General features: G+C 40.8%; 1 protein-coding gene and 1 long non-coding RNA gene across 2 annotated transcripts in view; one reads left to right on the top strand and one right to left on the bottom strand.

Moving 5' to 3' along the window:
• The window catches only part of LOC144340754 (uncharacterized), a 131,310-nt gene that overhangs the window by 56,098 nt on the left and 62,708 nt on the right, over nt 1-12,504 (bottom strand). The window lies entirely within an intron of this gene.
• Nucleotides 11,859-12,504, top strand: part of STMND1 (stathmin domain containing 1) — a 104,871-nt gene continuing 104,225 nt past the window's right edge. Inside the window, exon 1 of the mRNA XM_078001353.1 lies at nt 11,859-11,862. The gene's annotated coding sequence lies outside the window, so the exon portion shown is untranslated. The remainder of the gene's footprint in view (nt 11,863-12,504) is intronic.

Raw genomic sequence — 12,504 nt, 5'->3', positions numbered from 1 at the left:
TAAGCGCCTGATAATATCTCCAAACATCAGCCTTTGTGCTTTGCTTTTCCCAGCATCCTTGTGCTTGCGTGACTTTTCCGTTGTCAGAGGCATCTACTTTGCCTGGAGGAGAAGGAGGATTGTTAAAGCAGGAATTTAAAAAGCAGGAAACAGTCAATGTTCAGTGTTTCTTTTTTTAAAAACTTCTAAACAGGATTTTGAATATCTGAAGATATGTCCTGAGGGAATCGGAGAACACAGTTTAGACCATAGAAAAAACAGTAGAAAGAGGATGAAAGAAAATGAAGCCTCCCCTCCCTACCCTGCCTATAAGTGGAGGAGATTGGGTGGAGGAGCAGGAAAGTGATGGGGCGAGGGAAGAAGTGCATGGCCTTAGAGGAGGTGGGGGTAGGAATGAGAGGCTCGACCTGGCAGAACAAACAGCAGTGGGGCAAGCATCAGAATCACTAACTGTATGGTAAACAACACCAGGATTCATGTTAAAGCCCAACCAATGTCTGCTAACCATTCATTGCCATTCTAGGGCATACCACACAGTACCCCAAAAGGGTGCATCTTCTCCTTGACAGTTTCCATTATCATACATAAATTGTTGCTTTCCCATTGAAATGTGTGGTTGGTGCTGCTCCCTTCCATTTATCAAAAGCTCGGAATAGTCATTAGTTTTTCCTCCATGAGAGGGCGATGGGACCCTGACACGCAGGAATGAGATGGTGAAATGGAAGGGACAGTGCCCAGCACTAAGACTGGGGTGTAACTGGACGGCAGTGAGAACCATTTCTATCACACGCTTATTGCACAGTGTGGTGATAATTTCCTTGCTTTTCCTATCTCCCTCGAGACTGTAAGCTTATAAGGGTGAAAATCATATTGATCTTGGTCAGTATTATGCCCAGTGCCCACTGCAGTGTCTGGCACATTGTGAGTGCTCAGTAAACACTGATTGGTTAAATCAACAATTTAATGAAGAATGAGTGGTTTTAAAGACATTGATTTTAAAAGACATGGATTTCCTTTAAGTAGAGAGAATACCAAGATGGTGATGACTTTTTATCCTAAGCATCTAAGGCCTAACACTTTTAAAAATTAAGCAAAGGGACTGCACTATTAATAATTTTTAAGTAACTTTAGACTTTCCCGTTCTGTTGTTAAGAGCTTCCAGCCTTTGAGGCCTATTTATAGTCTCCTGTTATTCATCATTTGGAATGCCATATATATTTGGTATTTAAAATGATAAAGGCATTTGGAATGACATCTAGAGAGTTAGAATAAGCACTCATACCATCATGAGCAAACTCCTTTCCTTTTATTGGCAAGAAATAGTTTGCCATACAGGAAATTATTATGTGACACTGTTTCCCTTTGTACTTATGGTACAGAGGGAAAGGTGAACGACGACCCTCCAAAGATGTCCATGTCCCAGTCCCCAGAACCAGTGAATGTTACCTTATATCACAAAAGGGACTTTGTAAACGTGATTAACTTAAGGATCTTGAGATTTGGGGTTCTCCAAGGGCCTAATGAAATCACAAGAGTTCCTCTAAGAGGAGGCAGGAGGGTCAGAGTCAGAAAAGGAAATGTGAGGATGGAAACAAAGAGAGATTTGAAGATGTCATGTTGGTAGCTTAGAAGATGGAGGAAGATGCTTTGGGAGGCCGAGGCGGGCAGATCGCTTGAGCTCAAGAGTTTGAGACCAGCCTGGGCAACATAGTGAAACTCCATCTCTACCAAAAATACAAAAAATTAGCTGGCTGTGGTGGCATGAACCTGTAATCTCAGCTACTTGGGAGGTTAAGGTGAGAGAATTGCTTGAACTCAGAAGGCAGAGGTTGCAGTGAGCTGAGATGGTGTCACTCTGCACTCCAGCCTGGGCAAGAGAGTGAGAACCTATCTCAAAAAAAAATAAAAAAAAAAGAGAGATAGAGGAAGAGGCCGTGAAATGCAGGCAGCTGCTAGAAGCCAGCAAAGTTAAGTAAGCAGATTCTCCAGAAGGAACACAACCCTGCTGACACCTTTCATACTTTTTTTTTAATGTAGAAGTTTTTTTAAAAAAATAATTGTCAAATAAAAATTGAACATGAGGTATACAACATAATGATTTGATATACATATGCATTGTGTAAGGACTGCCACAATCAAATGAAGTAACATACCACCATTCGTGCTGTACATCAGACCCTCAGAACTTCATCTATTTTTTTTTTTTTTTGAGACAGAGTCTCACTCTGTTGCCCAGGCTGGAGTGCAGTGGTGCGATCTCAGCTCACTGCAACCTCTGCCTCCAGGGTTCAAGCAATTCTCCTGCTTCTCAAGTAGCTGGGACTACAGGCACATGCCACTACAACCAGCTAATTTTTGTATTTTTGTTAGAGGCAGGGTTTCACCATGTTGACCAGGCTGGTCTCGAACTCCTGACCTTGTGATCCGCCCACCCTGGCCTCCCAAAGTGCTAGGATTACAGGCATCAGAACTTCATCTTATAATTGAAAGTTTGTACTCTTTCACCAACATCTTCTCATTTTCCCCACCCCCAAAGCCCTGGGAATCATCATTTTACTCTCTTATTTCTATGAGTTCAGCTGTTTCAGATTCTTCACATACATGAGGTGATGCAATATTTGTTTTTCTGTGTCTGGCTTATTTCACTTAATGCAATGTCTTCTAGGCTCATCCACGTTGTCACAAATAACAGGATTCCCCTCTTTTTTTCTTTATCCTTTCATCTATTTTTTTTTTCCTTTTCTTAGAGACAGGGTCTTGCTCTGCCACTGAGACTACCGTGCAGTGCAGTCGCATGGTCACAGCTCACTGCAACCTTGAACTCCTAGATTCAAGCAATCCTCCCTGCTCAGCTGCATAAGTAGCTGAGATTACAAGCACACACCACCACACCCAGCTAATTTTTAAATTTTTAGTAGAGGCTGGGTGCAGTGGCTCACACTCATAATTCCAGCACTTTTGGAGGCCGAGGCAGGAGGATTACTTGAGCCCAGGAGTTTGAAACCAGCCTGAGCAACATGGCAAGACCTAGTTGCTACAAAATATTTTTAAAAACTAGCAAAGCATGATGGCTCACACTTGCAGTACAAGGTATTTAGGAGGCTGAGGCAATAGGATTGCTTGGGCCCAGGAGTTTGAGACCAACCTAGGTGACAGTGAGACCCTGACTCAAAAAGAAAAAAATCAGCTGTGTTTCTATATACTAACACTGAGCTATCTAAAAGAAAACCCCAAAGCTTAAAAAAAAAAAAATTCCATTTGTAATATTATCAAAAAGAATAAAATACTTAGGAATATATTTAACCAAAAAGATGAAATTTCTGTATACTGAAAACTACAAAACATTGATAAAAGAAATTGAAGAAGACAGAAATAAATGGAAAGATTTCTCATTTTCATGTATTGGAAGAATTAATACAGTCATGTACCGCATAACAACACTTTGGTGTCGGCCCACACATCTGGTGGTCTATAAGATTCTAATGAAACTGAAAAATTCCTATTGACTAGTGACATCAGTGCCACTGTAATAACAAAGTGCAACACATTACTCACGTGTTTGTTGTGATGCTCATGTAAACAAACCTACTGCACTGCCAATCATATAAAAGTATAGCACATAAAGGCCTGGTGCAGTGGCTCACACCTATAATCCCAGCACTTTGGAATGCCAAGGTGCACGGATCACGAGGTCAAGAGATAGAAACCATCCAGCCCAACATGGTGAAACCCCCTCTCTACTAAAAATTAACAAATTAGCTGGGCATGGTGGAGCGCACCAGGAGTCCCAGCTACTCGGATGACTGAGGCAGGAGAATCGCTTGAACCCATGAGGCAGAGGTTGCAATGAGCCGAGATTGTGCCACTGCACTCTAGCCTGGTGACAGCGAGACTCCATCTCAAAAAAAAAAAAAGTATAGCACATAAAATAATGTACAGTGCACAATACTTGATAATGATAATAAACAACTGTGTGACTAGTTTGTGTATTTCCTATACTGTAAGTTTTACTGTTATCTTAGAGTGTACTCTTTCTACTTATTTTTTAAAAGTTAACTATAAAACAGCCTCCGGCAGGTCCTTCAGGAGGGATTCCAGAAGAAGGCACTGTTATCATAGGAGATGACAGCTCCATGCCTGTTATTGCCCCTGAAGACCCCCCAGTGGGACAAGATGTGGAGATGGAAGACAGTAATAGACGCCCCTGACCTGTGTAAAGGTAGGCAAATATGTGTGTTTGTGTCTGAGTTTTTAGCAAAAAAGTTTAAAAAGGAAAAAATATATCAAAATTTTAAAAATAGAAGAAAGCTTACAGAATAAGGATATAAGGAAAGAAACTATTTTTGTACAGCTTTAAAATGTGTTTGTGTTTTAAGCTAAGTGTTATTGCAAAACAGTCAAAAAGTTTTAAAAAATTGTAAAGTTTATAAAGCAAAAAAGTTACAGAAAGCTAAGGTTAATTTATTATTAAAGAAAGAAAATATTTTTTACAAATCAAGTGCAGCCTATGTGTATGGTATTTATAAAGTCTATAGTAGTGTACGGTGATGTCCTAGGCCTTCACATTCACCCACCACTCACTCACTGACTCACTCAGAACAACTTGAGTCCTGCAAGCTCCATTCATGGTAAGTGCCCTATACAGGTGGACCATTTTTTATCTTTCATACAATGTTTTTACTTTTTCTATGTTTAGATATGTTCAGATGCACAAATACTTACCACGGTGTTACAATTACCTGCAGTATTAAGTACAGTAACATGCTGTACCAGTTTGTAACCTAGGAGCAACAGGCTATCCCTTATAGCCTAGGCGTGTAGTAGCCTATCCCATCTAGGTGTGTGTAAGTACACTCTATGATTTCACAAAATTATGAAGTCGCCTAACAATGAATTTCTCAGAACGTATTCCTGTCCTTAAGTGACACATGACTGCATCATTAAGATAACCCATTACCCAAAGTGATCTACAGTGTCAATGTCATCCCTACCAAAATTCCAATGTCATTTTTACAGAAATAGGACACAAATCCTAACATTCATATGAATTTTAGTACTTCTGATCTCCAGAATTGTAAGATAATAATGTGTATGGTTTTAAGACTAGGAAATTAATACTATTCTGTAGACTTTATCAGTGGCATTAGACGTACTCACCTACTTAACAGAGTGCTAGCTGAGAAAAGGTGTCTGTAAAGAACTTTATGAGGTGATGCTCAACCGGGACAGAAAGGGAATTCTATAAACAGATCGGGTGATGTTAGGGAACTTAAATTATTCATTTATGTATGAATTGCCTCATGAATATTTATAAGCATATGTCTGAATATTATAAACATATCCAGATTTCATATATATAATATACACACACACACATACACACACATCTCACACAAATACACACATACACACCATCTTGAGAGAGGTGTAAACAGAAGAGTGTGATATAAGAGTACTTAATCCATTTTAAAATTACACATGCCTTACGCAGACTTTCCCCGCGTAGTACTTGAAAAATTAAAGTGTTGCAAGAGTTAGTTTGAGAGAGGGGGAGATGGAGTTCTTGGGAGGTAAACTAATTAATAATTAGAATTAACTAAATGAAATAATACAAAATATGCACCAGTGTTTCATGGTGGAGTAGTTATTGACTTAATCGATTTTCTCTAACAATATGAAAAGTCTTAAACACTTTGTGGATATATCTGATCTTTGAGCAACACTGAAAATGTTTTAACCTCTGCTTTAATATCATTAGGGTCAAAGCCAAGTGTATAAATAGATGCCTTGAGTTACGGCGCCAACTTGTAAACCTAAATTCCACCCCAATTACAATGTTTTGAGGAGTGCCAATCACTGAGATTCTCCTAGCCAAAATAACACCCTTTATGATGACCGAAGTTCAATTAGGAGCCATTTATTTCTGTAAGACCTCTAGTCTTCATCTTCTCTCAAAATGTCAACACCCACGGGCTGGATAGCTTTCAAGGGGGTTCTCACCAACTACCATAACAGGAATAACCAATGAAGAATCCTATTTAGGGTAGTAGGCTGTGAGAAGGGAGAGTAATATTAAAAGGAGGAAGAGGACACCAGAATCTGCTGAACACTGGCCATAGCCACAGTCTAGGAACTCTATTGTTACCAAACTTTGCTGCAAGCAAAATTGTGAAATAATTATTGCTAGTTGCATTAACTGCATTATTTCACCTTATCCCTACAACAGACCCACTGAAAAAGTGCTAATAAGATTCCAAATTTACAGGTGCATAAAATGAGCCATAGAGCTAGAAGTTGAAGAGTTAGTACTAAGTGCCAGGTCTGTGGGCCTCATTACTCTGCGTGTATTTATCCTATGAAGATTATCTTGGCCACCAGCCTCTTCCTTCACTGTGCCCTGACGTTCCATCTCAGATGCTCTGTGCGGTGGGGACACAGCCACGTGAAGCGAGACTTTAAGGTAAGAGAAATAGAGCATAAAAAAGACTATCGTTCTAGGATCCAAAATAGTGATTCTGTATTAGAATTGGAGTACGAGAAACAAAGCAAGAGCTTAATTACCAGAATAGGACTTAAGGTGAGAGTTGGCCAAGCAGCAACCTTGACCTCAAACTATTCAGCTGTGTTTGAATTTCTGCCGGATTAGTAGGGCTCAGCCTGCAGCGGATGCTCCTGTAGCCTGAACCATTGTTTTTCAAACTGCAGGTCATGACCCATCCAGTGATCATGAAATTGGCTTCATGGGTTGCAGTTAGCACTCTTTAAAATAAATAAAATAGCCTAGAAAAGAAAAATAACAAAGTGCATTGCACATCGTAAGGATTTCAGCATTAAGTATACATGTCTTACGTTGTGATGTAAAATTTATTTCTTAATGTTACTGTCAAAAAAAAAGCTTGAAAACTCCTGGTTTGAAACTCAAGGATCTAGGGCAGGAAGCCAGGTTAGTCATTATGTTTAAAATATTTTCTGCTTTTCCCAGATGACTGTGAGCTAATGTAATAAACCAATCCAGGCTGCGGTGTGGCTAGATATGAATGAATTAAGGCTTACAGCTTCTCTCATGGAGATTTTCCACATATAGCCCTGCTTGAGAAACAGAATTGTGGAATAAAGATGGAATACTTTAAGATTTTATCTTTTCTAGAGCAGTTTTAGGTTTGCAGCAAAAATGAGAAGATACAGAGATATCCTATATGCCCTCTACTCCCCTACATGCACAGCTTCCCCTATTATCAACCCCCAACCAGAGTCACAACTATGAACCTACATTGACACATCATGACACACCATGATCACACAAAGTCTGGAGTTTACATTAGGGTTCACTCCTTTTTTTTGGAGACAGAGTTTCCCTCTTGTTGCTCTAGCTAGAGTACAATGGTGCAATCTCGGCTCACTGCAACCTCCACCTCCCGGGTTTTAAGCGATTCTCCTGCCTCAGCCTCCTAAGTAGCTGGGATTACAGATGCCCGCCTCCATGCCCGGCTAATTTTTTGTATTTTTAGTAGAGACGAGGTTTCACCACGTTGGCCAGGTTGGTCTTGAACTCCTGACTTCAGGCAATCCACCCGTCTCAGCCTCCCAAAGTGCCAGGATTACAGTCACGAGTCACCCGCGCCCAGCCAGGGTTCACTCTTGATGTTGGACCTTCTGGGGGTTTGGTCAAATGCATAATGACATGCATCCACCATTGTAGTACCATACAGAGTAGTTTCACTGCCCTCAAAACATCCTCTGTGCTCTACCTGTTCATCCCTCCCTCTCCCAAACACCTGGCAACAACTGATATTTTTACTGTCTCCATAGTTTTGCCTTTTCCAGAATGTCATACAGTTGGAATCATATTGCATGCAGACTTTTCAGATTGGCTTCTTTCATTTAGTAATACGCATTTAAGTTTCCTCCATGTCTTTATAGCTTGATCACTCGTATCTTTTCAGTGCTGAATGAATTCCATTGTCTGGATGTACCACAATTTATTTACCCATTCACCTACTGAAGGACATCATGATTTTGACCAAGTTTCAGCAATTATGAGTATAGCTGCTATAAATATCCATGTGAGGTTTTTGTGTAGACATAGCTGTCAACTTCGAGTAAATATGAAGTGAGATTGCTGGATTGCATGGTATGAGTATGATTCGTTTTGTAAGAAACCACCAAACTGTCTTCCAAAGTGGTTGCACCATTTTGTATTACCACCAACAGTAAGTGAGAATTCCTGTTGTTCCATGTCCACACCAACATGTGGTGTTGTCAGTGTTCTGGATTTTGGCCATTCTAACAGGTGTGCAGTGGTATTTTACTGTTGTTTTAATTTGATTTCCTGAGGCATATGATGTGGAGCATCTTTTCATATGCTTATATACCTTATGTGTATCTTCTTTGGTGTAGTGTCTGTTAAGGCCTTTGGACTCTTAAAATCAGGCTGTTTTCTTGTTGTTGAGTTTGATTTCTTTGTATGTTTTCGATAATGGTCCTTTACCATATATGTCTTTTGCAAATATTTTCTCCCAGCCTGTGGCTTTTCTTTTCATTCTCTTAACAGTGTCTTTCACAGAGCAGAAATTTTTAATTTTAATGAAGTTCAGCTTATCAATTGTTTCTTTCATGAATTGTACCTTTGGTATATTAAATAAAAGTTACCACCAAACATAAGACTATTCAGATTTTCCACTACATTATCTTCTAGGAGTTTTATACTTTTGTGTTTTATGTTTAGGACTGTGATCCATTTTGAGTTAATTCTTGTGAAGGGTGTAAGATCTGTGCCTAGATTTTTTTCCAGTTGTTCCAACACCATTTATTAAAAAGCCTATCTCTTCTCCATTGTATTCCTTTTGCTCCTTTGTCAAAGATCAATTGACTATATTTACGTGGCTCTATTTCTAGGCTCTCTATCCTATTCATTGATCTATTTCTCTATTATTGTGCCAATACCATATTGTCTTAATTATTGTAGCTTTATAGTAACAGGTGAAGTCAGAAGCCTCAGTCCTCCAACTTTGTTTGTTGTTCTTCAATATTGTGTTGGTTAATTTGAGTCAACTGCCTCTTTGTATAAACTTTAGAATTCATTTGTCAATAGCTACAAAATAATTGGCTAGGATTTTGAATTGAATTCTATTGAATCAATAGATCAAATTGAGAAGAATGGACATTCTGACAATATTGAGTCTTCCTATTGCTGAATATGTAATATCTTTCCATTCATTTAGTTCTTTTTTAATTTCTTTCATCCAAGTTTTATCATTTTTCTCATACATATATTATACATATTTTGATTTATCCCTAAGTATTTCATTTTGGGGAATGCTAATATAAATAATATTGTATTTTTAATTTCAAATTCCATGTGTTCACTGTTGGCATATGGGAAAGTGATATGGTTGGATGTTTTGTCCCCTCCAAATCTCATGCTGAAACATGACCTCTAATGTTGGAAGTGAGCCTAGTGGGAGGTGGGTGTTTGAGTGATGGGGGTGGATCCAAATGAACAGCTTGGTGCTGTCCTCGCTGTCATAAGTGAGTTCTCACTCTACGAATTCACACGAGATCTGGTTCTGTAAGAGAGCCTGGCACCTCCCCTTTCTTGCTTCCTCTCTCACCGTATGATATGCCGGCTCCCTGTTTGCCTTCTGCAATGATTGAAAGCTTCCTGAGGCCTCATCAAGAGCAGATGCTGGCCGGGCGAGGTGGCTCAAGCCTGTAATCCCAGCACTTTGGGAGGCCGAGGTGGGTGGATCACGAGGTCAGGAGATCGAGACCATCCTGGCTAACACGGTGAAACCCCGTCTCTACTAAAAATACAAAAAACTAGCCGGGCATGGTGGCGGGCGCCTGTAGTCCCAGCTACTCGGAGGCTGAGGCGGGAGAATGGCGTGAACCCGGGAGGGGGAGCTTGCAGTGAGCCGAGATCGGGCCACTGCACTCCAGCCTGGGCCACACAGCGAGACTCCGTCTCAAAAAAAAAAAAAAAAAAAGAGCAGATGCTGGCACATGCTTCTCCTACACCCTGTAGGACCATGACCCAAAGTAAACCCCTTCTTTATAAATTACCCAGCCTCAGGTATTTCTTTATAGCAATGCAAATGAACTAACACATAAAACTGGTACTTAGGAGAGGGGTGTTGCTGTAAAGATACCTGAAAATGTACCAGCTTTGGAACTGGGTAATGGGCAGAGGTTGAAAGAGTTTGAAGGGATCAGAAAAAGATAGGAAGATACGGGAAAGTCTGGAACTTCTTGGAGACTTATCAAATGGCTGTGGCCAAAATGCTGATAGAAATTTGGACAGTGAACGCCAAGTTGACAAGGTCTCAGATGGAAATGAGGAATTTATTGGGAACTAGAGCAAAGGTCGTCCTTGACACACCTTAGCAAAGAATTTGGCTGCACTGTGTCCATGTCCTAGGGATTTGCAGAAGTTTGAACTTAGGAGTAATGGGCCAGGGTATCTGGCAGAAGAAATTTGTAAGCAGCAAAGCATTCAAGATGTGGCATGGCTGCTTTTAACAGCCTGTAATCAGATACAGGAGCAAAGAAATGACTTAAAGTTGGAACTTATAATTAAAAGGAAAGCAGAGAGTAAAAGTTTGGAAAATTTGCAGCCTGGTCATGTGGTAAAGAAGGAAATAGTGTTTTTAGGAGAGAAATACAAGCTGGCTGTGGAGTAACCATTTGCTAGTGAGATTTGCATAACTGAAAGGGAGCCAGATGCCAATAGCCAAAACAATAAGAAAAATGCCTCAAAGGCATTTCAGAAGTCTTTGAGGTTGCTCCTCTCATCACAGGCCCAGAGGCCTAGAGGAAAGAAGGCTTGGGGGGCCAGACCCAGGGGCCTGCTGCCCTGCACCACTTGGGACAATGTTTCTTGCATCCTAGCCACCCTGGCTCCAGCCAGAATTCAAAGGGCACCAGCTGCATCTCAAACTACTGCTCCAGAGGGCACAAGCCGTAAGCCTTGCTGGCTTCCATGTGTTGTTAAGTCTTTAGGTGCACAGAATGCAATAATGAAGGCTTGTCAGCTTCTCCATAGATTTCAGAAGATGTATCAGAAAACCTGGGTGCCCAGCAGAAGGCTGCTGCAGGGGTGGAACACTCGCAGACTCTACTAGGGCAGTGCCAAGGGGAAATATGGTGTTGAAGGCCCCACACAGAGTCCCCACGAGCACACTGCCTAGTGGATCTGTGGAAAAGGGGCTGCCACCCTCCAGACTCCAGAATGGTAGCACTACCAGCAGCTTACATATTGAGCCTGGAAAAGCTGCAGACACTCAACTCCAATACATGAGAGCAGCCATGGGGCTACACCCTGCAAAGCCACAGGGGCAGAGCTGCCCAAAGCCTTGGGATCCCACTCCTTTAATCAGTGTGCCCAGGATGCAAGACATGGGGTCAAAGGAGATTATTTTGGAGTTTTAAGGTTTAATGACTGCCCTGCTGGGTTTCAGACTTGTGTGGAGCCCATTGCCCCTTTCTTTTGGCTGATTACCCCCTTTTGGTATGGGAATTTTTACCCATTGTCTGTACCAGCATTGTATCTTGGAAGCAAATAGCTTGTGGGTTTTTGTTTGTTTGTTTGTTTATCTTACAGGCTCATAGGTAGATGGAACCTACCTTGGGTCTCAGACAAGACTTTGGACTTTTGATTGAGTTGATGCTGAGTTTGAATGAGTTAGAACTTTGGGGGACTATTGGGAAGGAATAATTGTATTTACAATGAGAGAAGAACATGAGATTTGGGGGGCATGTGCTGAATGATATGGTTTGTATGTTTTTTCCCCTTCAAATCTCATGTTGAAATGTGACCTCCAATGTTGGAGGTGAGCCTAGTGGAAAGCGTTTGGTTTAGGGGGGTGGATTGCTCATGAATGCCTTGGTTCTGTCCTTGTGATAATGAGTGAGTTCTCACTCTATGAATTCACAGGACATCTGGTTGTTTAAAAGAGCCTGAAACCTCCCCCACCTCACACCCTCTCTCATCATGTGACATACTGGCTCCCCCTTTTGCCATCTACCATGATTGGAAGCTTTCTGAGGCTTCACCAGGAGCAGGTGCCAGCACCATGCTTCTTATACAGCCTGCAGAACCATAAGTCAAAATAAGCCTCTTTTCTTTATAAATTACCCAGCCTCAGGTATTCCTTTATAGCAACACAAATGGACTAATATAGAAAGTGACTGATTTTCATATACCAACCTGGTATCCTGCAATCTTGCTATATTTGCTTATTAGTGCCAGAAGTTTTCTATTGATTCTTTTGCATTTTCTCTGTAGACAGTCACGTCATCTATAGAAAAAGTTTTATTTATTCTTCCCAATCAGTACACCTTTTATTTCCTTTTTTGTCTTACTGTATTGCTAGAACTTCCAGTATGATGTTGAAAAGGAATGGTGAGAGGGGACATCCTTGTCTTATTCTTGATCTTAGCGAGAAAGCTTCTAGTTTCTCACTGTCAAGAATAGTGTTGGGTGTAGATTTTCTGTGGATAATCTTT

This window comes from Macaca mulatta, chromosome 4 (assembly GCF_049350105.2).
Source record: "Macaca mulatta isolate MMU2019108-1 chromosome 4, T2T-MMU8v2.0, whole genome shotgun sequence".
NCBI classification, from domain to species: Eukaryota; Metazoa; Chordata; class Mammalia; order Primates; family Cercopithecidae; genus Macaca; species Macaca mulatta.
This window is presented reverse-complemented; position numbering and strand designations above follow the sequence as displayed.